At 46.9% G+C, this 26716-nt stretch overlaps 1 protein-coding gene across 18 annotated transcripts in view; it reads left to right on the plus strand.

Annotated features, from left to right (window-relative positions):
• ZBTB20 (zinc finger and BTB domain containing 20) overlaps positions 1-26716 on the plus strand; it is a 2277743-nt gene that overhangs the window by 1263495 nt on the left and 987532 nt on the right. For 2 of the 18 annotated variants that reach the window (XM_078656732.1, XM_078656737.1), the window contains exon 6: positions 2947-3095. The exons of 14 other annotated variants lie outside the window; for them this stretch is intronic. The gene's annotated coding sequence lies outside the window, so the exon portion shown is untranslated. Of the gene's footprint in view, positions 1-2946; positions 3096-3318; positions 3416-20194; positions 20316-26716 lie in introns of those variants that run through there. 2 more of the 18 variants (XM_078656746.1, XM_078656747.1) reach the window with 2 other exon arrangements.

Here is a 26716-nt window from a genome sequence, read left to right on the forward strand (position 1 = left end):
AGAAGCATCTGGAAGGACAACATCATCTTTCTTCAAGGAAGTTTCTAATATGATGGTCTTCTCCGGCCTACCTGCTTCGAGGAATGCCCTTTCACCAATAGGTACCCTCCCCGACTAGTGTTTATGCATCATTGCATTCAAGACTGAGCTGGGGTACTCACAATTATCTCCAGATTCAGAGCTTGTGGTATCTTAGCGAAATTACCTATCATATGCGTCTCCTCGGGCTCTGGGCTGTCCACTTAGTGCTAAAAGCCTTTATTCCGTTCTTTCACATCCCAATCCCTGCATGTTCACATGGACAGTTCATCCATCATATTCTACCTCTATACGCAGGATGGAATAGAGTCCACACATCTATCCCACCAAACCCGGACAATCAGGGAAAGGCTCCTAGCCAGGAACATGCAGTTCTCAGCAACTAAACTCATGGGTGTACAAAAGGTTCAGGCAGACCCCCTAGCAGAGGGCTACTAGAAAGCCATTAGTGGAACCTTCCTGACTTTGTTGTGCAAGGTGTCTTCTGTCTGTGGGGCTCTCCGTACATTGATTTGTTCCCCACCATAGGACTTTAAAAAAAAGCCGAGGCTTTGCCTCCAGATATACCCAACAGGTGATTCCGGGGAATGCCCTGGGGATTGACTGGTCCGCAATATTTCTCTATGCCTGTCCGACAATCCTTCTCATTCCATCAGTCTTCATGTTCAAGATCCAGAATTATCTTTATAGCTTCGTAATGGCCGCGTCACTGGGGGTTCACGCTCCCACGCATACGAGACCTATTAATTAGGTTGGGAGACCAGATAGTTCAGCCCTGTCTCTATTCCTTCATTTCGATAGCATGTCTCCTGAGCTTGTGCAGTATGGACACTTGAATCTGCCCCAAAACGTCTTGGAATTCCTCAAGAAGGATAAAACCGCCTTCCTCCTGTTCACTATGCCTTCAAGTGAAGGTGATGTTGCATCTGGTGCTCGTCCAAGAACATACACCCTAATGTTTGCCAAGAAGAGGTCATTTTTCCCTACCTTCTTCTTTTTGTAAAATATAGCTTGCAATTCTCTTCCATGAATGTTCACTTGGCAGCTCTTCTGCCTACAGGAAAAGTTTTTCATAAGCCTCCGTTTCAAAAAGCTTGTTATCAAGGTTTCTTTAGAAGGGTTTTCCTCCCATTTGGTGTCCTTTTACCTCCCTTGGAGCTAGTCCTTTTCCCGTTTTATGAAGGATCCTTTCAAACCCATTATTAAGTTATCCATGTAGTATTTCTCATGGAAGACCACATTCCTTATAGCTATTGCACCAGTTCGTAGGGTTGGTGAAATGCAAGCATTATGTTCTCACAAACCATTCACAGTTTTTTCACTCTGACAAAATAATCGTGACTACCCACCCTCCACCGAATTTCCTCTCTGAACGTTCTGTCGGATATCTACTTCAATCAGACGATTTCCTTATCAACATTCTTTCAGCATCCTTCAACCCCACCTGAGAGAATACTTAATTCCCTGGATGTGATGCGTGTATTCAAATTTTATCCAGATAAAGTTCGTAGGGTTGGTGAAATGCAAGCATTATGTTCTCACAAACCATTCACAGTTTTTTCACTCTGACAAAATAATCGTGACTACCCACCCTCCACCGAATTTCCTCTCTGAACGTTCTGTCGGATATCTACTTCAATCAGACGATTTCCTTATCAACATTCTTTCAGCATCCTTCAACCCCACCTGAGAGAATACTTAATTCCCTGGATGTGATGCGTGTATTCAAATTTTATCCAGATATGACATGCAACATAAGCAAATAGGACCAAATGTATATCAGTTACGGCCTGGTTTGTACATTTTTAGCCGCTTCCAAACAATCCATCTCCTGATGGATAGTATCTTGCATCTTCTTATTCTATCAAGAAACAAACAATACTTTGTCAGCTAGACTTTGGGCCATTTTTCTGGGGGAAAAGCTGCTACTCCTGCTCTCATGAGATATTCCCCTATCGCGCATATTTGTAAAGCAGCTACATAGAGATCTTTTCACACTTTCACAAAGCAATATGGTTTGGATCTGAATGTGTGAGCAGATGCTAAAGTAGGATGGGCCTCTCTCAGAAATGTATTTGCCTAATTCAGTCAGATTATCCGTACGCTGTTTTTTCCACCGCTCTTGGTGGGGATGGGCTTGCTAGATCCCCTATGAGAGAAGAAATAGTTTCTTACCTGTAACTCCAGTTCTCTCGTAGGGGAATCTCCATTAAAGTCATAAGCGACCCACCCACTTCTCCGGTGGACATAATAGTCAACATTACTTGGATAATCTTTTACTAACGTCTTAAAAAAGAACTGAGGCAACTGCCATCTGCTAGGCATAATGGAATAGTGGTGGTCTCTGGGTGCTTAAAGGCACAGACGCTGTTTAAAACTCACATATCCTTCATCTTCTACTTTTACAAAAAAGGGTTTGTGAAAGAGGTGTAAGTTCTTTATTTGATTTTTGCTTCAAAATTATATATATATACACACACACACACATATATATATTTGTTGATATGTATGTATATGGGTATTTTTACCCTTTTATGTAAGTACAATCTGAAGAATGGATGTACGTTGTTACAACGCATGCTTTTAGCACGCATGCTGTAACAACCCGGTTTTTATAACGCATTCTTTTACAACGCATAACAGAAAGGGGTGTTGGATAGTGAATATTTTAATTTACTATTCCAACACCAGTCCCCGTTGACACTAGGGAAGGTGTTGGATAGTAAATTAAAAGTATTCCCTATGCTTGAGCGCCCCCCAGAGTCATGCGTTGTAATAGAATGCGATTTAAAAACCGCGTTGTAATAGCACTGCGTGCTAAAAGTTGCGTCGTAAACGACGTTCCCCCTGAAGAATATCTCCACTGTAGCCTGTGGTTATAGACTGCATAATATGTTCTTTCTTAAGTGTTTTACAGGCCTTCCTGAAGAAAAGTGAACGTCTAGACTTGAGAATATATTCTATGGAAAATGCTCCAGGATACCCACATATGGGCGGACTATTCAAACGTTTATGACTTCAACAAAGATTCCCCTACGAGAGAACTGGAGTTGCAGGTAAGAAACTCTTCCTTTCACCTCAATCTCAATCTTGCTGTTATTTGTTGCTTTCCTCTCTTTCTGTGTTTGACCTGCCCACAGAACCTTTTTAGTTTTGTTGTAGCTAGATTTATTATTCATTCTGCTTTAAATGCAGCATAGCATATAAGAAAATAGATTCTTGTTTAAACACCCGTTTTTTGCATTTCAGTGCACCTACAGATCACTAGAAAATCTGCAGCATGAATGTGTCAAATGAAACATTGATCTTGACAGACTTCGAAGACCTCTATAAACCAGCAGTGACAATGCCTCTTGGTCTTGCTTGTACGTAAAAGGTAAGCGAGACTGATTGGAATTGCCAATGCTTGTAAAAGTTAGCACTTTAGCAAAGCTCCTCAATGATAGTAATTTTTCCCGTTCCGTATTTTCCTCTTGACAAAGTAACCTGTGCGCAGTAATATATTCACTCCTGTATTACCTCAAACGTCACTCTAACTGACCCAGTCAATTACTGCCATTCTTTGGAGTTTCTAGTGGCCCCAGGTAGTTTTTCCTACTGACCTTTGGCTGCTGCTTTCTCCCACTCTCTCACCTCCCCCACCAATGACTCTCACCTGGCTAAGTGTAGCTGTGTTCCCTAGTTAATCTTCTTCTATAGACCTGCACTGGCCTTTTTCTCCGGCCTCTCCGGAACTGACCTCTCTGCTCCAACTATGGGCTGCTTACCTTTTTTGGAGAGCTGCTTCCTTTATCCCAGCAACTGGTGCAATTTTGAAGGAAATCTTGTTGCAGGGAAGAGCAGACCTGAGGTTTTGGAGAACAGATGATTGGGGTCGACTGCTTTTCCAAGGCTATAATACTACCTCGGCTAGACGCTCGCTTTCCACTAGAAGTGGAACCACATACAAGCTGATCAAGGAATTGCTCCTTTTACAACCTACTAGCCTTGCTTCTGATGTTACTTTTTAGTCTAAATACGAGCTGACTTTGAGAGCGTGATAGTCCTCATGCTAGTTATTTTGAACATCAGAAAAGATTTTTTTGCCTCAATCTTCCAGAATTGTGTCAGATGAGTGTAACAGGAGCACCACCTGTTTTACATGTTGCACTGACCATTTGGATTATGTTTAAGGAATAATAGTAAAAGGGCAGACTTTTTAGATTTTTGATCAGTGATTTGTTAAACTAAACAATCATGATTACCATAAATGAGACCCCATTTAAGTCAGCCTGTCATTACCTCAATCAAAAATTGTAATTGTGGGCAAATCTGTGAGCTATGAGCGACACAATGAGTTTCACTTATTAGACTGGAAGACTCGCCAGGTTAAGAAGGGAGAGAAAAAATTGTTACTCATCCGGGTATAGATAAGTAAGGTTGTGTTTTATGTAAAAAATAATTGATGTTCCAATGACAATTAAAAGACCATACAGCTCAATGGATTGTGACTTTTCTCCAATAATATTAAATGTACAAGGAATATTGAACCTTTAAGTTTGGGCAAGTCCCTTCGTATTTGGCATTAAAAATTTTTTGACGAAAGGGACTTAATGCAAAGTAATAAGCAATGAATAATGTATTTTTTAGTTTTTTAGCCCTTTAATTCAGGAATTTTCTTGGGACCACAATGGATTTACATTTCAGTAAACAAAAAAGCATGAAACACTGATTAGAATTTCTTCTGCTTGAATATAGTAAAGGAGGGGAAAAACAGAAGTGAGATGCTTCTAGTAAGCAAATAGGAAAAGTACATGGTCATGGATTTTGGGTGGTGGCCATGGCAAGAAGCCTTTAAAGCAGAAAACAAAAATAAATGATTGGAAAGAGCAGTGATCAGAAGATGATATGCATGCATGTATGAATGTGTTGGCATTTGTTAAAGTACGAACCTTTCTGCACTAAAATAAAGGCACTCCACATTTGTGATTTTGTATTTTTGTATGTTTAACAACTAGGCCAAAGCCAAGCTTCATTTCCAGCTTGTTTTCTTAAAGCAGCCATGATGAGTATTTTCATTTTTCACTCTGACACCACTTGTAATGAAAACGTACACTGATGTTATGTATTGACATGCTGCTATTAAATAACTATGGAGGAAGCCTTCTGTAGCATTCAGTGCCCTTCCTGCCTATATGATTGCTTATATGACTCATATTGTTTTTATAACTAGGTTTTTACTGCCATATCAGACGATGTTAGGTCAGAATATAGCACCTTAATCTTCAGTTAGAGGATAGTGCTAGAATAGTGGCAACGTTACTCACCTTATGCTGACTGTGCGATTTCCAATGAATTTGTTTAGAAAAACTGGAACACTTGGAGGTGAGACAGTCTTCTGACTCTAACTTTGAAGACTGAACCCTTTTAGATTTGTCTCCAACTTTTTACCTTGACTTCACATCAATGATTTGCTGCATCCGATTGAACCTTATGCTAAGTCCCTACACTGACTATCCTATGCATTATTCTATGTATACCATGCATTCTGATTGAATTTATATTTTTGCAATTGTATTGATCCTTAATTATTAAATAAACCATTAAGCTAGAGCCAATCCTATGCTAATGGGGACCCCTCTGGAGCATATGCGCCCTTTTGAATATTTAGGGATTACACTTACGGAACAGCTAGACCCGCACACCCATGTAACTCAATGCAGACTGAAACTGGAACAAGTAGCTGGAGGAATCGTAGAAATGTACCTAAGTTCTCAGTTTTGTCCTATCTCACCAGCCATCCAGATTTACATCAGGCCCTAGGTTCATCTCTATATTGTGCTGAATTATGGGGACATAGGGATGCAAATACATTACTAAAAGCGGAAAATAGATTTATGCGCTATTTGACAGGGTTGCCCATGAGTAGCCCTCTAGTCCCAATTAAACTGGACCTCGCCCTTAGACCTATTTCAGAGAAGATAGGTTTAAGACCCAACCACTACTGGGAAATAATCTGGGCCACTCCTGAATCAATATAGTTTCAGACAAAGTTTGGTTCTTCAAGTGATGCCTTCCTTATAGTGAAGGACTCTCTTCTTAGCAAGCAATTTCTGGATGAGTCTGTAGCAGCTAGGAGGCCGTTTCTGCAGGTCCGTTATGGGACTCGACCATCCATTCCTTTACTTCAAAATGGATGCGTGGCTCCATGTCCAGGACAGAAGATTGCTGGTGTCCATCCTGTGACAATCCTAGAGAATCTCTTGAGCATCTTATATTTTTTTGCCCGGCCTATCATACTATTAGGAAGACCTGGATATTACATTTGTGCCACAAATTAGGTGTCAGAGACCAAAAGGTGGCCCTGAGAATAATGAAATCTTATTCCAGCCAATTGATGGCTTTCGCACTCTCCCGATTTTTGATGTCAATTTTGAGAGTTAAACAACAACTGTGTTCACAGATATAAGTTAGCATTGTTGTATGTACTGAACAAAATCTGCCTTATGGATTTTTCCCCACACACAGGGATAATCGTTTTATGCGACTGCTACACATTTTGCATGATTTTATACATATATTTTATGCTTTTAGATTGTCTATTTTAATCTGAATATTTTTTTTTATTGGCAAGTGTGATTTCGATTGATAATGTAATTTTTATGTGTATGCGCTTTTATGGTACTTCTACCGAAATGAAGCTTGCTTTGATTTGAAGTAACCCTTCATTCACTGAACTCCATGCTTTGTTAATCAAAGCTTATGTGTTGACAATGCTGATTTATTTGCTATTAGGGCTGTTCTCTGTGGGACACATTGCCTCGTATGTTCTTGAGGTTACCATACCACCATCTCCAGTCCTGCTAAGGTGATTTATTTTAGATTGTCTGATAAGTTACCATCAACAGTTTTGGTGGAGAATGTGGGCCGATCAGATAACAGATTACACAAGATCTAGAGATAGATATTTCGGAATTCTGTCTACACACCTGATTGCAGAATAGGATTTTTTGCAGTGTTCTGGTGTTCCCGAGCTGTTCCTGAATGAAGGAAAGTGAGTATTAATATGGCGAGTGAATGGTGATGGATTTTGTTGTTGATCAGAGTGCACTGTGGTACGTGTAGTTCAAGATTTTGGAATGATTTTCTTAGTAGGTGACACGAATATGCAATATTTTAGCTTTTTGGTTATGCGCTTTTCATTTTTGGTTTGTTAGGTGGTTCGATTACTGTGATTTGGTGATTTAGTCATACCTTTGAACTTGTTATTGTAGTATTATTAAACTGCTTCAAAAGTGTTGTGATTTTACATGCTGTAGCTAGAGCATCGCCATAGCAGGTGTGTAAATGCCCCTGTTTGGCCACACATCCCCTAACAAGCGATGGAGTTTGCCGGGGTCCAAACCTGGATTTGAGCTGGGGTTTAATACCAGTGCAGGGTGATCGTAGTCAGGACATCCTTGCCTGCACTGCTGAGTAGCTGAAGTGCCGGCTCTGTAAAAGATTTCTTCCCATTCGATATCCAAGAGTGATTGTTCTAGTTCAACCTCTCACCTTCTCTATGCTAAGGATCTTTCCTGTGAGTCTTCCTTCTGAAGCATTTTTTGAAGATCAGACCCAAGATGTTGATCATCAGATTTGGTGGTAAGCCACTTCTCAAAAAGGGGTCAGAGTTCTACTAGCTAGTTGAGGAGTGATTAACCCAGTGTGTGATTTGCATTTAGTGCAAATACTCTGTCTCTGGGCTCCTGTAGGCCTCCTTCAGTTTCGCAAATGACTGAAGGCCGTCCAAATCATAAAGTCTCCTACTCGTTTGAAATTTGCTGTTTGCCATTCTGTATTGGCATTACCTGAGGAAACTGGGGACGATTTTGGGGTTGACTAAGATAGGTCTCACTTGTGAGGGCCAACTAGTGAGTTCTTCCAGTTCAACCCCCATTAATTGTAGTCTAGTCATTGGCTTATGATATAATGCCTTTATATATCAGGCCTTACCTGCATCGAGCCGGATCATAGCCATTGGTTCACCGGTCACTCCCGCTACATCGACAGGGTGATTGCTCGCTTTATATAAGCTGTCATTCCATGCCCAAGTACAGACCCATGCTTCCAGAGGGAAACCAATTTGGCTATGATTCTACCCATGCGAGACACCAGAGTTTTTTTAATAGAGTTTACCATCACTGTGAATTAGCAAAATTAGTCTTGAAGAGCAGGGGTATGTAGGGGGCTTCCCCTTCTTCATGAAGACCACAATATTAGTACACCACCATGAGGCAGGGCAACCCCACTCCGCTGTATGCCCAGAAAAATATTGGTCATGTCTTAGGCTAGTTCTTGAAAAAAAATTCTATAAAACTCTCTTGGGATTTTATCTATCCCCCCTCCTGCTTTACCAGACGGTAAAGAATATAGGACCACATGTACCATCACTACATTTTGCGAGTTCCTAATAGTGACTTTTTTTGTGACTCGCAATTAGGAATTTGCACAATGAGATGCACACCAGTGTGTTTGGCACTGTTTGTGATTCCCAGTGGGTCCCAAATGGACCTGCCTCATCAATATTCATGATGCAGGTCGCAATTTGCCTCCCATTGGGAATGACCAAAGTCACAGGGAGGGTGGCCTGCTCGGGTCATCAGACCACCATGTCTGTGATTGCTTTTTCAATAAAGCAATTTGGGGGGGGGGGAAATGCAGCCTATTTTCCTTAAAGGAAAGGACGCATTTCAAAAACAGAAATGAAAGGTTTTCTTTACATTTTTTAAGAGTAGGCAGTGATCCGTGGGACTACTGCCTGCTCTTAAAACATGTATGCGCCCACATTCACAAAGTGAAAAGGGTCCCTTAGGGACCCCTTCCTTTTTGCGATTGAGTTACCACCTGCTTGAAGTTGGTGGCACACTTCAAATGTTTTGCAATCGCATTCCAGCCGCAAACCATTACATCCTCCTGCGACTCACAATTAGGAAGGGATGCCTTTAACACACCCCTTCCTAATACCCACTCACAAACCCTATTTTGCAATTCAGTAATAGTTTATTGAGTCACAAAATAGGGTTAGAACATGTCAAAAGGCTGTTTAGCCTGATTCGCTGCTTGTGACAGCTAAAACCTTTTGTACATTTGGCCCATAGTGCTAATTTGATATTGTCAGAGGTTATAGCAGTTTCCAGAGATTCACGATCTTCATTTTCCAGCCCCTTTATCATTATTTTGTCAGGAAAGGCTTCTAACTGATCTAGTGGGGGAACTGTATCTTCTTGGTAAAGTTCTTGATAATCCCCCTTACTTTGGTAATAGCTTTAGGTGTGCTAGCCCAGCCTTTCTCCCTATCTAGTATGGCTTCTATACCCCTGTTCGATTCAATCTGCTGTGTGCGAAGGGCCAGTAATCTTCTGACACTCTCCACATACTCATAGCTTTCGGCGCTATGAGTCTGATAACTTTCTGCGAGAAACAGGCTTAGTAGCTATTATTCCTAGCTTTGGGCATGGTGAACTTTTACTGGCGCTCATGATCATCCCGCTTCTGCACAATCAGCCTCATATGTTGTACTTCAAGTTCAGATAGCTCAAGATGCAACCCTCTTATCTTATTAGCCTGCTGTCTGTGAAACCCAAAGCTTGTGGTCTCACCTCTGATTCCTGCTTTTAGTGAGTCTCACAAGGCACCCTCAGAGGAACTATTTCTGTTGATAGCCCAGAACTCTCTGCGCCTATAGATAGTAAAAATGCTGGCGGTCTTAACCAGGATGTGTAGGATGTGGTTTGTATTATCACTGCAACCTCTCTCCAGTGTAAAGATGGTTTGATCTGGTTCCACTGATCCCTGCTAATGAGGGCCCATCCATCTTGCTAATATGCCAGTAAAGATCTTGGCATCTATATTGAGAAGGGGGGTGGGGTGAAAGGAGACCTATTGTGTTGCATCTTTTCATATTTGCCTGTTTTGTGTATTACAGTAATAACGGCTTCTTGCATAGTGAATGTTAAGATGCCCATCTCAGCATAAGAGGCTAGTAGTGGTGCTATCAAGGGGCAGATTAGTTTATAAAATGCAGCAGTGAAGCCGTCTGGGTCAGGGATTTTCCCCATCCGCAGCTTACCAATGCCAAAGATGACTTCCTCTACAATATATCCGTTTCTAGTCTAATGGCCTGCTGATTTGACTGATGGAGTCCGAATCATATAACGGTAAGAGGTAATAACGCATGACAGGAGTGAGTCAGGGGAGTATAAAGATGTATAGAATTGCCTAAAGGCCTTGATAATGCGGTAATTGTTTATATGATTTCCCCTTGGCCTGTGGTGATTTGATCTCAAGGGCTGAACCTTCCAGGTCTCCTCCTCCTCGGCCAGGTCAAATTCCCATGTTTCACCCTGTGGAGTTCCACTAAGCATGGGCATAAAATCCGTTCCGCTCGCGGATTTTCGCCAAATTCGCAATCCGCGAACTCTCGCAAACTTGCCGAAAATTCATAAATCCGTGCGAAGCGGATTTTTTGCTTGGTCGCACTTGCCAACTAGAATACTATACAATTTCGCGGGAGTAAACACTTGCGAACACGTAGATACGGCGGGCAGCGACAATCTCGCAATTGCGAGATTGCAAAATTTGCAATTTCGCACAAGAAATCCACCAGCAGGCAGCATAAACCTTGAAAATTATGATTTTTATCAGAATAACTCCTCAGGTTGACATTTGCCTTCACTTTTTTATTGCAAGGAGTCCATTTTGGGGGGCGGGGGGGTTTGGGAGGAAGGGAGTGCCCCACAGTCTCCAACTTCCTGTTCCTGTCCAGCAGGCTCCTCCCAGTGCTTTCTTCATGTGCTGGTCACTTTGATTTGGATCTTGACCTGGAAGGATTACTTTTTGTGGATGCTGCTGGATATTTGGATTTTTGCAAAACTGAAAGCACTCAGCAGGTGCAAAAGGTCAATCTTATCATTAGTAACCATTCCCTGTAGTGCCTGGAAGGATTAGTTTTTGTGGATGCTGCTGGATATTTGGATTTTTGCAAAACTAAAAGCACTCAGCAGGTGCAAAAGTTCAATCTTATCATTAGTAACCATTCCCTGTAGTGCTTCCTGAGGGTACCCTTCAGAGTTCAGTTGCCTACTTGCAACTATTCTATGACCCTGCTCTGACCCTCACAGCAGGCTCAGAGAATAGCTACAAGTATACAACAAAGGTCCTGTTAAAAAAATTACACTGCAACAGAAAGCAATTACAGATAAGGAAGCAGGTGCCAGCCTGGAAGTTCAAATTCAGTGACACATTAATCAGCCCCTAATTCATTCATGTCAGTTGAGGCAGGGCAGGTGTGCTTTTCCCCCCATAATCTACAGTAATGAACTAGAGGGTGGCATGGGTGAGCCAGAGGGTGGCATGGGTGAGCCAGAGGGTGGCAGTGGTGAAACAGAGGGTGGCAGTGGTGAAACAGACGTAGAAACAACATGGTCGCGACCGTTGCTACCCGACAAGTAAGTTCGCGTTTGCGAACTGGTAAAAAACCCTTGCGAAATGGCAGAAAAACTTGCGAACACAAAAAAAAGGAATCCGCAAAATTCGCGAGAGTTCGCGGATTTTGCGGATTGCGAATCCGTAAATGCGCAATTTCGCGGATTGCCAATTCGCAAAATCCGCCCATGCTTAAGTTCCACAGGGCTCAGTGCTGAACCCTCTGCTGTTCAACATATATATCCGTCCTCTAGCAGAGGTGGTTGAAGATGCTGGGTTGTTTCTTTTTTCCTATGCAGATGACTCACAGATCCCTGTTCGCCGTTCCACTGGTGAAGGGTCACGGGCCCTCTGACCTCAGCATAGGCTTGAGCAAGATTTTTTACTGGATGCAGCATAATTAACTTAAGCTTAATGGGGCCAAAACCAAAGTCATGGTTTTAGGCAAAATACCTGATCTCAGGGGGCCGCAGCACTGGCCTGCTGAACTAGGCACTTCTCCCGCTCTTCCTAACAGTGTTAAAAACCTAGGTTTCGGCGTGTCCAAGATGGCGATCGTGTAGGACGTGCTTTAAGTCCCTCCGACGCCGCACCTGCTTTAGCTTTGTCCAGCACCCCTCCGGGCCTAGCATAGACGAGGCCGCCCTGTGGTTTTTTGCTCCGGTGCCGGTTGGGGACATTTTGACCTCCGTGGACCTACTGGAGGGGAGATCGGCCCCTGCCCGCTGAGGGGCCTACCGCGGGGCTGGACCGCTGGAGCCGGGGTCTTGAGTGGCTCGCTGTGGCGGCCCAGGGGACCCTTCCTGCCACGACTGCGGCAGCCGCTACCTGAGGCTCTTGAGCGGCACCCCGGGGGGTGGCGGCCGCAGCGGTTGCTGTCCGCTTTTGCCCCAACGGCCTCCTTGCTGTTACCCGGGGTGTGCCTCCGGGCGGTGACTGGCGACAGGCTGGCGAGGCACCATAACTGAGGCCGGGGATTGAAGATCGGGTCGGGCCGGGCCCGACGCCGCAGCCGCGGCCCGCCCCGACGGCCTGCTGGTCGGACTGTGGCGCGGCGGTGGTTGGCCGCGATCCTTGCTGCCGGGGGCCCGGGCCCCCTCTGGCGACTCTTGGCCCCCAGCCGGGGGAGCCTCGTGAAGCTTCGGAGAACCCGGGACGTGAGAGCTCGGCCCTCGCTCCATCCGGGGCAGAGCTGAGGAACCGGACCCGAGGGAGGGGCCTACCTGCTGCGCGGGGCACCTGGGTTGCTTGCAGCCCGCGGAGTCTTCTTGCTGAGTGGTGCTGCCCGGCTTGGTGACTTGGAATACCGCAGAGAGCTTGCCCCCGTGCCTGCGTCTTGTGTCTCCCGGCGCGGAGGAGTGGGACGCGAGTCCCGAGCGGTGAATGGCGACTTAGCGGACCTCGGCCGCTGAGAGAGTGGCCTACCTTTGGACCACCCGTGAAGGGGATCGCCTGATCCCGGTGCTGCTGCGGTGAGTGCCCGCTGCGCCCCGCTCAGCAGTGGAGTTCACTGCGTTACTTGAGTCTGGGGATCTCCGGCCTGTGGGCCCTTCTGCTGCATGGGCTGCCGCTACAGGGGTTCGAGAGCCTGACGTGGGCATCGGCATTGGAACTGACTCTTCCCCCTACCAGCCCTGAGTGGGTGGCATACTAACTTTGGTTCGCCGACGCCCCCGACCTGCTGCATCGCTGCGTTCCACGCTCTCCGCCTGTGTGGCCCTCGCCCTCCTCCCTGACTGAACTCTGGCCTTCTGCCCCTTGAGAAGACTTAGAGGGCGACACCAACCTGGTGCGGACAATTAGCGCACTCCTGCCACCTGGGCCCGGCGAGCTATGAGGGGGTAGCGGCCTGCTGTTGCTGCCTTACTGGGGAACCGAGTCACTCCCTGCTCCCACCGGAGGAGATCCCCCTGACTGCACATCACCTGGGGCATCTGCTGGCTTTCTGTGACATCGCCGACGATAAGGCATTGGGATTGAGTTGGGGGGCCTCCTCCCCGGCACACGGCCGGAGAGACTACGCACTAACTGGGCCTCGACACTTCAGAATAGACGCGAGTTCCGGCCTGTCACCACTTTTTTGCACGATCAAAATGTGGCCTACGCTTGGGCCACCCCTTTCGACTCATCTTCAGATGGCAAAATAGGTTGGTCCAGATTCGCTCGCTGCAGGCTGCCAAGGACCTCCTGGGTCTGGAGGACGGGCCCCCTCCCCGAGAGGCGAGGGCTCCCCATCGCGGCGGAGACGACGCTCTCCATCCTGGCAAAGATTGGGCAACGCGACCGCATTGAGGAGACCTGATCCCACGACCAGCTTGCAGGAGAGGGGAGCAGCGGTGGCCTCTGTGACCACGGTGACGGTGGCTTCGTCACAGGGCAGCTCTGGAGCAGCCTGAGCCCAGAATGCTGAATAGATGGCGTCGGAGGGGCACCTCCGATTCAGGTACCGTGGGTCCTTATGTACTTTTTGGGAAGACACCCCGGTCCGGACCACTGGGGGGCCACTGACTCTCACCCAGGCCCCCGTGCTCCGAGGGTACCTATAGACTACCAAGCCCTGGGACTGGCGATCCCTCTGACCTGTATGGTGAGACTTTCCTTCGAACTTCTCTGTTGCTTCCTTCTGTTAGGTTGTTCTTTGGCGGGGATTGAGGGGTTGGGGGGGTGATTTGTGGGGGGGCTCTTGCGGGAGGTGAGAGAGTTGGGATCGGGGGGTACAGTGGTGGTGACCAAGATGTGTGTATGCAGATGGATGTCAAATGGTGGTCTGATGTGTTTTTGCCTTCCAACCCGGCAGGTCTGGGCTCATGGGGAGTATTATGGCCGAGAGGCGAGGGGGGGGGGTGGTGTGGGAGGGGGGGACTACCATACATTCCCCTGGATTGGGCTGTCTGTGGCTGTGCGTGTTGGGATGCATGGGCACGAAGTGCCTTTTGGAGGTCTTGGGCGGAGGAGAATGAGAGGTCTCTTTACTGCATAAGAATGGCAGGGGGTGAAGTCTTCATTGTGTAATGCCACTTACTATAGGAACATGGAACGTGAAAGGTTTAAATTCCCCGCAAAAACGACAGAAAGTTTGGAAGTATGTGCATGATCACCAGCTAGATGTGGTGGGCCTCCAGGAGACTCATTTGGCGCGTAAGGACGAGCTCCGCCTCAAACATAAAAATGTCCCCCTTTCTTACAGGTCGTCAGCTTCCACGAAGCATAGAGGGGTGGCCCTTCTCTTCCGGTCTGCCCTGCACTTTCAGCCCATGGGCGTGCGCAGCGATAGGGAGGGTCGTTGGTTGATGGTCAAGGGCTTGATGTATGAAAGAATGTGCACATTTGTGGTAGTGTATGCTCCGAATGCGGACCAAAATAACTTTCTCTAAGACCTGCTGCGGAAAGTGGATGATTTTGTGGAGGGTGACCTGTTCTTGCTGGGGGACTTCAATCTAGTTTGGCAGAAGGAAATGGATAGCTCTCATACTCAAAGATCCGATGCTGGAGTGTTCTCCACTGAAATGCAGCTCCTGATAGGTGAACTGGGGCTGGTGGATGGAAGGCGCTCTCTCTTATTCCCGTCTAGACCATATTTTTTTGAACCAAGCTCTTAGAGGGGATGTCCGCGAGGCCCGCATGTTCCCGCTCTCTGTCTCGGACCACAGCCTACTCGTGCTGTGCTTAAACTGGTCGGCGAGGGGTGACGGTCTCCGGAAATGGTACTTCCCGGCCTCGCTTGTTCGGGATGAAACTTCCTGTAAAGGGCTGCGTAAGGCCATGTGTGAATTTTTCGATCTTAATCCCGTGTCCGATACGTCGATATTCACCACCTGGAGTGCCTTTAAGGCATCGATGAGAGGCACTTGCTCGGCCCTCAATGCCAATCTTAATAAACTACGACGTAAGGAGCGTGAGGAACTGGAGGGGGAACTCGCAACTCTTGAACTAGCCCATAAACGGAACCCTTCTCGATTGACTCTTCGCCCGTTAACAGCGGTCAGGGGGAAGCTCAGGGCTCACTATAACAACAGGGCGGAGTTTACTCTGCTCAAACTTCGACACCTCTCCTATTCCCAGGGGAACAAAGTAGGGAGACACTTGGCTCGCCAGCTTCGGGATAAGCGAGAGCGGGTGTATATTGGGGGCATCCATGATGCGGTGGGGACTCTACACCATCGGGACGGAGTCAAGGCCGATCTGTTCTAGCGCTTTTACGCGGAGCTCTGTAGGGGGGAGGCCTCTGACCCTGAGAGTCAACGGACTTACCTGGATGGTCTTCCGCTGCCCTGGGTCTCCAAGGAGTGGAATGAACTGCTCGAGGCCCCGTTTACAAAGGAGGAAGTCCTGGAGGCTATTAAACACCTGAAGCCACATAAAGCACCAGGGCCAGATGGCTATACTGCTTTGTTCTATCAGACTTTCGCATCGGAAGTGGGCGACTTCCTGATTTCCCTTTTTAACGCCATGGCGGATGCCGGGGAGACGTCGGGATCGATGGCTGAGGCAGTGATCTCGATTATCCCCAAACCGGGGAAGGACCCGTCTAAATTCTCCTCCTATCGCCCGATAGCCCTTCTCAATATCGATGCCCAGTTGTACTCCTCTATCATTGAAGGGAGGCTCCAGGACCTGATGCCGGCGCTCATTCACCCACATCAATCTGGATTTATTAAGGGTCGCCAGACTCACGATAACACGAGAAGAGTCATCCACTTGATTGAGAAGGCCCATAAGTTTAAGATCCCAGCGGTCCTGGTGGGACTTGACGCCGAAAAGGCCTTTGATCGAGTGGACTGGGGCTTCCTCTTTCACACCTTGGCCGCTTTTGGCTTTTCGTCTAAATTCCTCTCGACGGTGAGAGCAAACTACAGCGGCCCTCGCTTGAGAGTCACGGTGAACGGCCACCTGTCTGCGTTTTTCCCGCACTTGCGAGGCACCAGGCAGGGCTGCCCCCTTTCCCCTCTGCTCTTTGCCCTGAGTATTGAGCCGCTAGCGCTAGCTGTTCGGGAGCACGAGGGGATACGGGGTCTCCCGTTCACGGGAGAGCAGCACAAGATTACCCTATTCGCTGATGACGTTCTCCTCTCTATTATGGACCCGGCCCATTCTCTCCCCTACGTCCAGCATGTTCTGCTGCGCTTCGAAAATGTGGCCGGCTTCAAAGTCAATTACGACAAGTCCTTTGTCCTTAACCTTACGCTCTCCCCAGCTGAGGTGGACAGATTGCGGCCAATCACTCCCCTGTCGTGGGCCCCCCATTCCATCCTGTACTTGGGGATCCGGCTGACTCCCTCGATTGGGCAATTGTACTCTGCAAACTTTCCCCCGTTACTGGCGCAGGTCCGAGCAGACTTGGAGCGCTGGAAACCGAAATACATCTCGTGGCTGGGTAGAATCCACGCCCTCAAAATGGTCGTTCTCCCTAAATTCTTATATCTTTTTCAGGCACTCCCTATCCCACTAGAGGCTGACTTCTTCCGGCGTCTCAAGACTCAGATGCTGCGGTTTGTCTGGCAGGGGGACCGAGCGCGGTTTTCCTTTGCTACCCTCCGCCGATCTCGTAGAGAGGGAGGGGTAGGCCTCCCCGACATGCTCTTATATTACAAGGCGGCGCAGTTGCGGGTCTTGATCGAGTGGTCCCAACAATTCTCGGAGAAACACTGGCTGCACATGGACAGGAGTGTAGCGGGCAGATCGATCTGGGACTTGGCGTGGAAACCCAAGGGAGACAGACCCAAAAACGCGTACATTAGTACTCCCACCGGCACCACCCTGAAGGTCTGGGACACACTGGCCGGCGATGATCGCTGGACTACTTTCCCCTCTCCCTTCACGCCACTTCATTTTAACCCGGCCTTCCCACCGGCAATGCAAGAGGGATCCTTCGACGTTTGGAGAGAGGGTGGATGCCGTGCTCTCACGCATTTGTTCCTCGGCCATACTCCCCTTACCTTTCACGACTGTATGCGGGACAACGGGGTGCCGCCTTCCGAACGCTTCCGTCACGTCCAACTGCTCCACTGGGCCACATCCCCTGCAGTCAACGACGCTGCCACAAGACCCCCCTCCACTTTTGAGGCTTTTCTGCTGCGGACCTCCTGCATGACAGGAGTTATCTCTTTCCTTTATAACCTGCTGCTTACCTCCGCGGTGTCACCTCGTCCCCGTTATATGGGTACTTGGGAGAACCTCCTTGGGCGAGATATCTCGGACGGGGAGTTTTCGCACCTGTGGCGTGACATCGCTGCGCATAACCACTCGGTGGAACTCAGGGAGGCCCATCTTAAGACTCTTATGGACTGGTATCTGTATCCTGCCAAGTTGCATCGCATTTTCCCATCCTCCTCTGATAGATGCTGGAGGGGCTGCGGTTTCCTTGGTGATTTCCGCCACATATGGTGGGACTGCCCGATCATCCGCCCCTTCTGGGAGGAGATTCTATCCCATATTAAAGAGATTCTAGGATACCCTGTGGCTGACTAAATGGCACGTCCTGCTGGGCCTTCGAGACCCGGAGCTCGAATACCAGACCCGTGCAGACAAACAGACACTGTGGTTATGTCTCGGTGCTGCTAAACTCACGCTGGCTGCAGCCTGGAAGAAACCGGAGGCTCCAGCGATCTCCCTGTGGCACGCAGGCTGTGGAAGCTGCTGAGCATGGAACGGGTAGCGGACATCTTCCTAGGCAACTTCAAGAACTTTTTGTTCCGCTGGGGCCCCTTGGTACGTTTCCTTTCCAGAGGACTCCCATCAGCGGTTTGTCCGTCCACGATTCGAGCCCTCCACTAATTCCAGATGTGAATGTTGTGATTAGAATGATTGCCAGAACGAATGCTGTCACTACCACTGGGGGGAGGGGGGTGGGGGGGAGGATGTTCTTTGTTCACTGTTATTCTTGCGACACTTTCATTGACAATGAGGCAGGCACAGCTCCTAAGCAGCGGGCAAAACTCTTTCGGAATGGCTTCTAACTAACTGAGCATCCTCCCTGCTAAGAATTTTGGCTTGCAATTCCCTACGACCCTGCCTGCACCATCTACTGCTTAATGGTCTGCTCCTCCGGGCTGAGTGATGCTCGCTCCACTGCCCTTGCCGGCCTAGCGACTTGCCTCTCTGATTGCCCCCTGTGTGGGAAGTTGTGCGGAATTGTCGCTTTCTTTTTTTTCCTGTGTCCTCTCTTCTTAAAACAATAAATAAAGATAAAAAAACCAAAAAAAAAACCTAGGTTTCTTCATGGATGAAGCATTATCCATGAATCAAGTGGCCTAGGTGTTGTCCACCTGCTTTGCTGGGCTTAAGTGGCTAAAAAAGATCTCATGGCTGATCCCTTTTTCAGCTCAGAGGTCGGTGATCCAAGCCCTTGTCATCTCCCGACTAGACTATGGCAATGTCTTATATTTGGGAGCCAATAAAGCCACTATCCACAGACTACAACTCGTGCAAAACGCTGCTGCCAGGCTCCTTTATCACCTTCCGAAGTATACTTTGGTCTCCAACATTCTCTGTGACCTACACTGGCTGACAGTTTCAAATCGTATTAAATTCAAAGCCCTCTGCTATATGTTAGCTTAGTCCACTTTTATCATCCTTCCCGACCACTGAGATCCATTTTACAGACTCGGTTCACTGTACTAAAAATCCCTGCCTGCTTCCCTGGAAGATACAGCATATCTCTTAGCTTTTCATAAGGGACTAAAAACTTGGCTTTTTTAACTCTGCTATTGTTCCTTTTGTATCTTCCCGCTACTCTTGCCATGCGCTGGGAAAACCTTTGGGGTAGGTGCGCGCATTACAAGTACCATAACAATAACAATCTGTAGTCCACTTTTGGACCTTTGTTTACAGGCCAACAGCTTACCAGCTCTGTTCCCCCTTCTTAGTAGTAGTAGCATTGGCAGAGGCACAGCAAAGCAAACTCCGCCCTATCTGTATCTAAGGCCTTGAGCTGCTGTCTTGTTTGTGTGTGTTGATGTCTTATTTTCTTCGAACCTGTGAGTTTGTGATATTCCTTCACTTTCTTCCCTCGGTTCTCCAGTTCTGCCTGTTTACTCACCCTTCTGCATGGTTTTATTTTTTGAAAATTTGTTTTATTGCATTTTTCAGATATAACAAACAATCAGGGAGTGAATGCCAAAGGACCGCATGTGCTGGTCATAATGTGCCATGATGCCAATATAGAACACTCCCATACCCCAAATACAAAACCAGTTACAAAGGAGCAATTCTCAAGCAAACATCCAAGTATAATCACAGTCCAGCATTTCCATTACATTAATCATGACATTGTCCACAGTCCCGTAGAGTCTGTTTCAATTTTAGTGGTTGTTGTTTTTAAACCTCCCAGTCTGCACCTATGTCCAACATATTTGCCAGGGGTGTCACATCGCTGTGAATGTATGCCTATCTCAGCCATTATCAATGGGGTAGGTTTGCAAATAGTTCTTCAGCGGTTGCCAGATGTCACACTAGCGTGAAGTGATGGGTAATAATGTGAAATAGACATCACTCATGGTGTCACAGTAACTAAGGTCACAGAGCCAGGCCAGCACCGTTGGTGTTTGTGCTGTGCCCCAATGCAAAGAGTATGGCTATTGCAGAGATCGTCTACTACTTCTCTTAAGTGCCTTGACTTACCCCAATAATGCCATCAGTGGTGTGGGTTTTATAATGTGTTCCACCATGATAGACAGATGATGAAAAATGTCTTCCCAATACACCCTTACAGGTGCACAATTCCATACAAGGTGAGAAAAATCCGCCTCTGGTTCCGAACATCTAGCACGTGCACTTGATACGGCGGGATTCATTTTGGATAATAACTTCGGAGTTACATACACTCTATGGAGGTATTTAAAATGTCATAATTTATGCCTATGATTATTTGAGATGTATTGTGTTTGCGCACAGCAGTAGTACCATACGCTGTCAGTTATTGTTGTGCCAAGATCCCGCTCCCAGGATGTCCGTGCTTTAGTGCCCATTCTGCACGGTTTTAACCCCAAGTGAAATCAGCCCCATTCCCCCCCAAAGACTGCCTTAAAGGCATCCCATAGACCAGTCACTCAGTGTACAGTAAATAATTGGTGATTCTCTCCCCAATTATTAAGCATGTAATATCTCTTTTCTGGGAATTATTATTTAGTCGCCATGTCTAATTGGACGTGGGGGTGTGGTGGTCTTATAACCTAATCATGATTGTTGAGTGGTCAGATAGGGTTGATATCCCAATATCTATATGTTTTGTCTTTGCTAGTATCTGTGAAGTGCCCAAAAAATAGTCTAGCCTGGCATAGGTATGATGTGAGGCAGAGTAGTATGTGTAATCCCTAGAGGTAAGATTTCGGGTTCTCTAGATATCTGACAGTCCCATTTCCCTCAACCGCTTTAGCCCTGCTTTGGACAGAGTGCCTTACTGACTTACTCATTGAGCATAGCGATCTAGGTTGGTGTCCATTTCTATATTCAAATCTCCTCACACCAGCATGTTAGATTAAGAGGTGGTCATGAATTCAGATAAGGGATAATTGAAAAATCTCTTTTGGTTATCATTCAGAGCACAAATTAAATGTATGGGAAGTCATAGAGATCCTCAGCATCAGCATACAGCCAGGGAGTTCGGTGTGAGTATTAAGGACCTTCCATTTGAATTTATTGACCTTGCTTGGACACAAGGAAAGAAGCTGCTGGGAGATGCAGCAAGATATGAATCACCCCCAGTCTTGTCTTATTAGATGAGTCTCTTGAAGGACTATTTTAACATATTAAATAAGGATATACGCTTAGCCGAGGCATTATATCCTGGTAAGCTCATAATAGTAAACATTGGGACCTGTCATAGAGTATGGCATTCGTAAGAAGCTGAGAGGGTTTCTCCCGAAGCTCCCATCAAGAGCTCCAGCCTCATTGTGTAGAGTAATAAATTAATGAAGATGTTCTGCCGGAGTAACCACCAAAGTAGAAACCACAACAGTAAACAAATCAAAACCTCTTCTTTCAACTGTAGTTCTTGTGTTTGGGAAGGACTATCATACCAGTACTTTGGATACATGGTACTGCTGGTTGTGTTTTCCAGTATACTCAGTGTATCCCTCCACCCTGATCCCCTGATAGCTGGGGGTTTTGTCCGTCTTCAGCTCCCCCATTGACAGCAACCGAGTCGTCTATAGTGCAGTGTTGAAAATTGGGTTGTAGGTTGACCGGGGTATGAGCCCTGGTCAAGCAGCAACCACAAACCTAGTCAGGGTAAGAAGCAAGCAAACCCTAAATTAACCTGTGCTCACTCTCTGGTAGCTTGGCAATGTGTAAAGTATTTGTGCAACACTTCAAACAGTAAAACAGTGAAAACACCACACGAAAAGATTCTACATCAATATAGAAAAATAGCTATTATTTAAATAAAACAAGACCAGAACGACAAAATCCAATACTGGTTTAGATAAAAATAGCGCCTAGAAGCAAAACGCACTATTCAGAATATCTGTTTGCGAAGGGCAGAGACAAAATCAAAAGTTCAGGCCGACTGCGATGGATCGTGCACCAGATACAGGGACCCAGTGAGGCTCACTGAACCAAAGTACCTTAATCCTGGGTGCATTTACAGTGTGTGATACACCGCATTGACAGTGTGTGATACAGTCGAGGTGATGCGTTTGTGTCAATCCATGCAACAGCGATGATGCACTAGTGCTCATCCGCGCAGCAGCAGTGATGTGTCGTCTCCGATGAGCGGTGGGCTATGATGCGGAGATTTGTCATCATCATTGTGGCTACCATTGTCGGAGATGCAAGGACCACAGTGGTGGTTCTAAAGGCGATGCATAGGGTCTGAGCCACCCAGCAGCGGCCATGTGTCAGTTCTGATCCATGTAGCAGAGGCAAGGCGTCAGTTCTGATCCATGCAGCAGCCTTGATGCACCAGTTCGACAGCAGTTGCATCGGTTCTGCTGGAACAAGCAACTTCGGCCCACTTCCAAGGGTCCATGACAAGGGTGGCACCACTTGGCACTGCAGAGTCCAGGTGCAGAAGCAGGGTAGTTGGAAGTAGTTTATGTCCCTGAGACCTCAAATCAGAAGGCCAACCTGAGTTTAAGTGATACAAGTTCCGTCCTACTCACCCAGGCAGGTGATCAACAGGCAGCATGGCAGCACAGCAAGGCAGTAGTCCAGCAAAGCAGCAGTCCAGCAGAGTGGCAGGTCTTTAGCAGAACAGCAGTCCTTCTTCCGAAGTAGAGACTTCACAGGTCCAGAAGTGTACTGATTAGTACTTATACCCAGTTGTGCCTTTGAAGTAGCGGAGGCTTCAAAGACATGCCTTTGAAGTGTACAGAGGTCATCCCTTCCCTCCCTGGCTCCAAGCTCACTACAGTGGGGTATTCAGCCCTTCATGTGAAGACAGGACACAGCCTATTCAGGTGTACGTGAGGCTGGGTCCAGCACCTCCGTCCCATCCTGCCAGGATGGCCCATCAAGTCACACCTAATCTCCCATTGTGTGTGGCAAAGCCCAACTGTCAGACAGGCAGCAGGTACTAAATCGCTAAAGAAAGAAAATGCCTAAAAGTGATATTTTTAGAGTTTTAATTTGAAATCCAACTTCACCATAAGTTAGGTTGTTTAAATTAGGATTCCAGCGACACCAAACTTGGAAAGTCTTTCTCTTCACAATTGGGAATTACACGTATACAAGGAAATAAGGTCATCCCAATGTTATTCTATGGGAATAGGCCTTGCAGTAGTGAAAAAGGAATTTAAAAGTTTTTCACAACCACGTCATGTTAAACGTAAACAAGTACATGTCCTGCCTTTTAAATACATTGCACTCTGCCCTCTGGGTTGTCCAGGGCCTACCTTAGTGGTGACTTATATGTATTAAAAGGGAAGGTGTGAGCCTGGCAAGAGGTTTATCTTGCTAGGTTGAAATGGAGGTGTAAACTGCACACGCAGGCTTTAAAATCGCAGGCCTGAGCCATGGTTTTAGAGCTGCCTAGGTGGGTGGCAAAATATGTGCTGCGGCCCACTAGTAGAATTTAATTTGCAGGCCCTGTAGTGTACTTTACTGGGAATGTATAAGTAAATGAAATATGGCAAATGGGGGTGAGCCAATTTTACAATGTTTTGAGATAGAGTACATTCACTTTGGCATTGGTGAGCAGTGGTAAAGTGCTCAGAGTCCTATGGCCAGCGAAAACGAGGTCAGAAAAAGTGTAGGAGGAAGGCAAAGCTTTGGAGGGAAGACCACCCTAAGGCTGTCAGGTCTATCAGTCAGCCAGCCAATCACCCTTCAAGAGTCAAGAACCCAATGTTAGTCTGTGTTTTATCCTTTGGCATCTTGTTAATTGACTCGATTCTGTTCCTGTAGATGGTCCAATGGCAATTTGTCCAAGACTGCCTTCCCTTCACATATTAGTTGTTTCTGGGATGGTTTAAGAGTTGTTCAGTTTGGTAAGATTGTGTCTCCTTGACAGTCCTTGATCCTATGGTTGAAGATTTCTCTTGAGGTTTGGGTAGTTTGAACACTGAGATGGCCAGAGTGTAGATGTTTTGAGCGTCTTCATTCCAAGTGAAAATCAGCCTGAAAGGGTGATGCCAAAGTAAGGTATCCCGTTATCTTTTAGAAACGCGGTAGCTGGATGACACAGATGTATTTTTTGTAGTGTAATTGGTGACAAACACTGATAGAGTCAACTATGTGCTCCCTAGAAAACGTTCAAGCCCATCTTATGCCGCTCCTCCATTATGGCCTTCTATTAGAGGTAAAGCGCACAAGTCAAGATGTCTGGCGGTCTGTCTCCAGGGCCTGCTGAGTGGCCTAAATTTTACGTTCTGTCAAATTGAATGTCTTCCTCATTAAGCCCTGGGAGTATATAATGAAGCAGGCGTTTTGAGAAATGTTCAATATCCCCGTTCTAAGCTTCTCGCGATACTCCCCTGATGCGTATGTTTAATCTGCAGAATCTCTTTTCGACGTCCTCAAGATGGCCAGAAAGTGAGATATTTTGGTTTCCAAATCCTAGTTCTTCTTTCTGAATGGAGTCTATTCCTTCCTCCCATGCAACTCCCGAGTCTTCCAGGGTGAGGTTCCTCTGTACCAATCTCCCAGGTCTTGCTACATTACTTTTAAATATTTGGAGATATCGTCTTGAAGTGAAGAAATGTCCTTACACACCTTTCCGAATAGGTCCTTCAAGGAGACAAAAGTGAGAGGGGCCTCTGATGAGCTTTGAGGCAGCCTTTGCAGAGGTGGGTTGTGGCTTTCACCTCCCTTGGCATCTTGGTCCCTGCGGGTCACCTGCTTTTCGGAAATCCGCTTTGGTAAGAAAGCCCTTAACATTTGAATCTTTCTTGTATTTGTGACAGACTATAACAAGTGTTGGGATCTTACTATTACTGTTCTCAAGGCAATCTCTATAAAACACTCTCTGTAGTTGTGCACCATATTAAGTAGTGCTGTGAATATACTCAGGTCTAGTGGTTTTGTCAGTGCCTTTGTCTAGGACAAGATGAGGTAGTTGATCACTACTGGTGGCTCACAAAAAGAGAACTCTCTTCTCCCAGAGATTTACACTTCTAAGGCATAGTTTTACAACGTATGAGGAAAAACAGCCCAAATTACAACCGATGCCCAGGCTGCTGGCACAAGACGCCTCTTTGTTCCCATTTTGATCAGTTACCAAATAAAGAGACGGGCGCTGGAAGCGGGAGTGCAAGAACAGATTTTTATTTCTCATGAGGAGAGCCTGTCATTTCGGACACGCGCACAATGTCTTCAAGAGGTGCTCTAACAAGTTTCTCTGAGGCTCCGTCTTTTATACACAGGTTTATGATGCACAAACATTCCTTATTGCAATAAAGAAACTTTGAAGTACGAAAAGGCACGTTTGGAATCCCAGCTTCAGGCCTATTCCCATGCCTGTCGCTCGGATGTCGTTTCCCCTCCCAAATGTAACATGTGATTGTAATCTTGCAGCCGGACATTCCAACAGGACACGAGGGCAAGAGGGGGTGGTCAGATCTAAGGTTGGGCAGGCGATAAGATCGGGCACTTCGGTTGGTGTATCACGTTTTGCTATGCGGGGCCAGGGGGGGTACATCCATGAGGCTTTGTTTTATGACTTGGGACCGGGTCGAGAGGCCAGGTGTAGCCGGGGGGGGGTCATCAGAAGAGGGGAAGGGTGTTCCTGGGAGGAATGCAGGGGGTGTCGGTCAGGCAGGGGTGTCACTTTTAGAGCGGGGTCGCGCAGAGGGAGAGGGTTTTATGGCCTATGCATGAGAGAGCGGGGGTGTTCAACGGGGGGGGGGCGTGTGCTGGGGATTTAACAAACGGGCAGAGAGGCCTTGGGGCCTAAAATGGCTGTCGTGTACGTGCGTGCATGGGCCTATGCTGGCGGGATGATGCGGTCAATGCTTCGCGGTATTCGTTCTGCTTACAGCGAGGGGTATGGTGAACACAAATGAACGCCGCTTATGTACATATACATTGTCATTTTCCACAGTCGCCGCTTTTTAACATAAGTTAGTTCATTTCCGTGTTTATCATAACTGACGGGGTGTACATATAGCCATGTGTGGTCAATGAAATAGCGTGTGTCAATACTGGCGGATTGCATATAACCATGTGCAGTCGATGCGATAGACGAGGTGCAATACAGATGAATTTACATTTGTCGTGATATATATACGAGTCTAGAGATCGGTATACTACTCAGTCAATCAAGGAAATGTTCCGACACATTATGGAACCATGTTCTGACTCTCTCTCCGGCGGTATCAATGTACAAAGTGGTTGAGGGAGGAATTCAGTTCAATACAAGCAAGTAGTCAGGGGGGGGGGGTAGAAAGTTCAGTAAGGGGAGGGGGGGTCTTCGCCACAGTGTCTTTTTAGCAGCGAGCCATCACTGGTAGGCTCTAGTAGTTCGTTTTCTTCCGTTGGCGCTGTTGAGCACCGGCGGTGGAGCTATAGGTCCAGCTCGGATCCATCCTTACACGTCGCAGGGTGCGATCTGTCCTCTGCTGTTAGACCACAGTCCTGTTTCCTAACTAATCTTTTTAAGGGTGCCTCATGCTGGGCACCTGCATTTCTTTCTCCTTCCGTGGCAAACCCTATTCTACCTAAATGCTGTTCTTCTTCTCTGAGTCAAAATCCATGTGGAAAAAAGGGGGGGTTGTCGGATAATCGAGGGAAGAGAGGGCGGAGTGGGATCAGATCATTGAGACAAACCAAGGGAGCAAAGGATAACGAGCAGGCAGGC

The sequence above is a fragment of the Lissotriton helveticus genome, chromosome 8 (assembly GCF_964261635.1).
Source record: "Lissotriton helveticus chromosome 8, aLisHel1.1, whole genome shotgun sequence".
Classification (NCBI taxonomy): domain Eukaryota; kingdom Metazoa; phylum Chordata; class Amphibia; order Caudata; family Salamandridae; genus Lissotriton; species Lissotriton helveticus.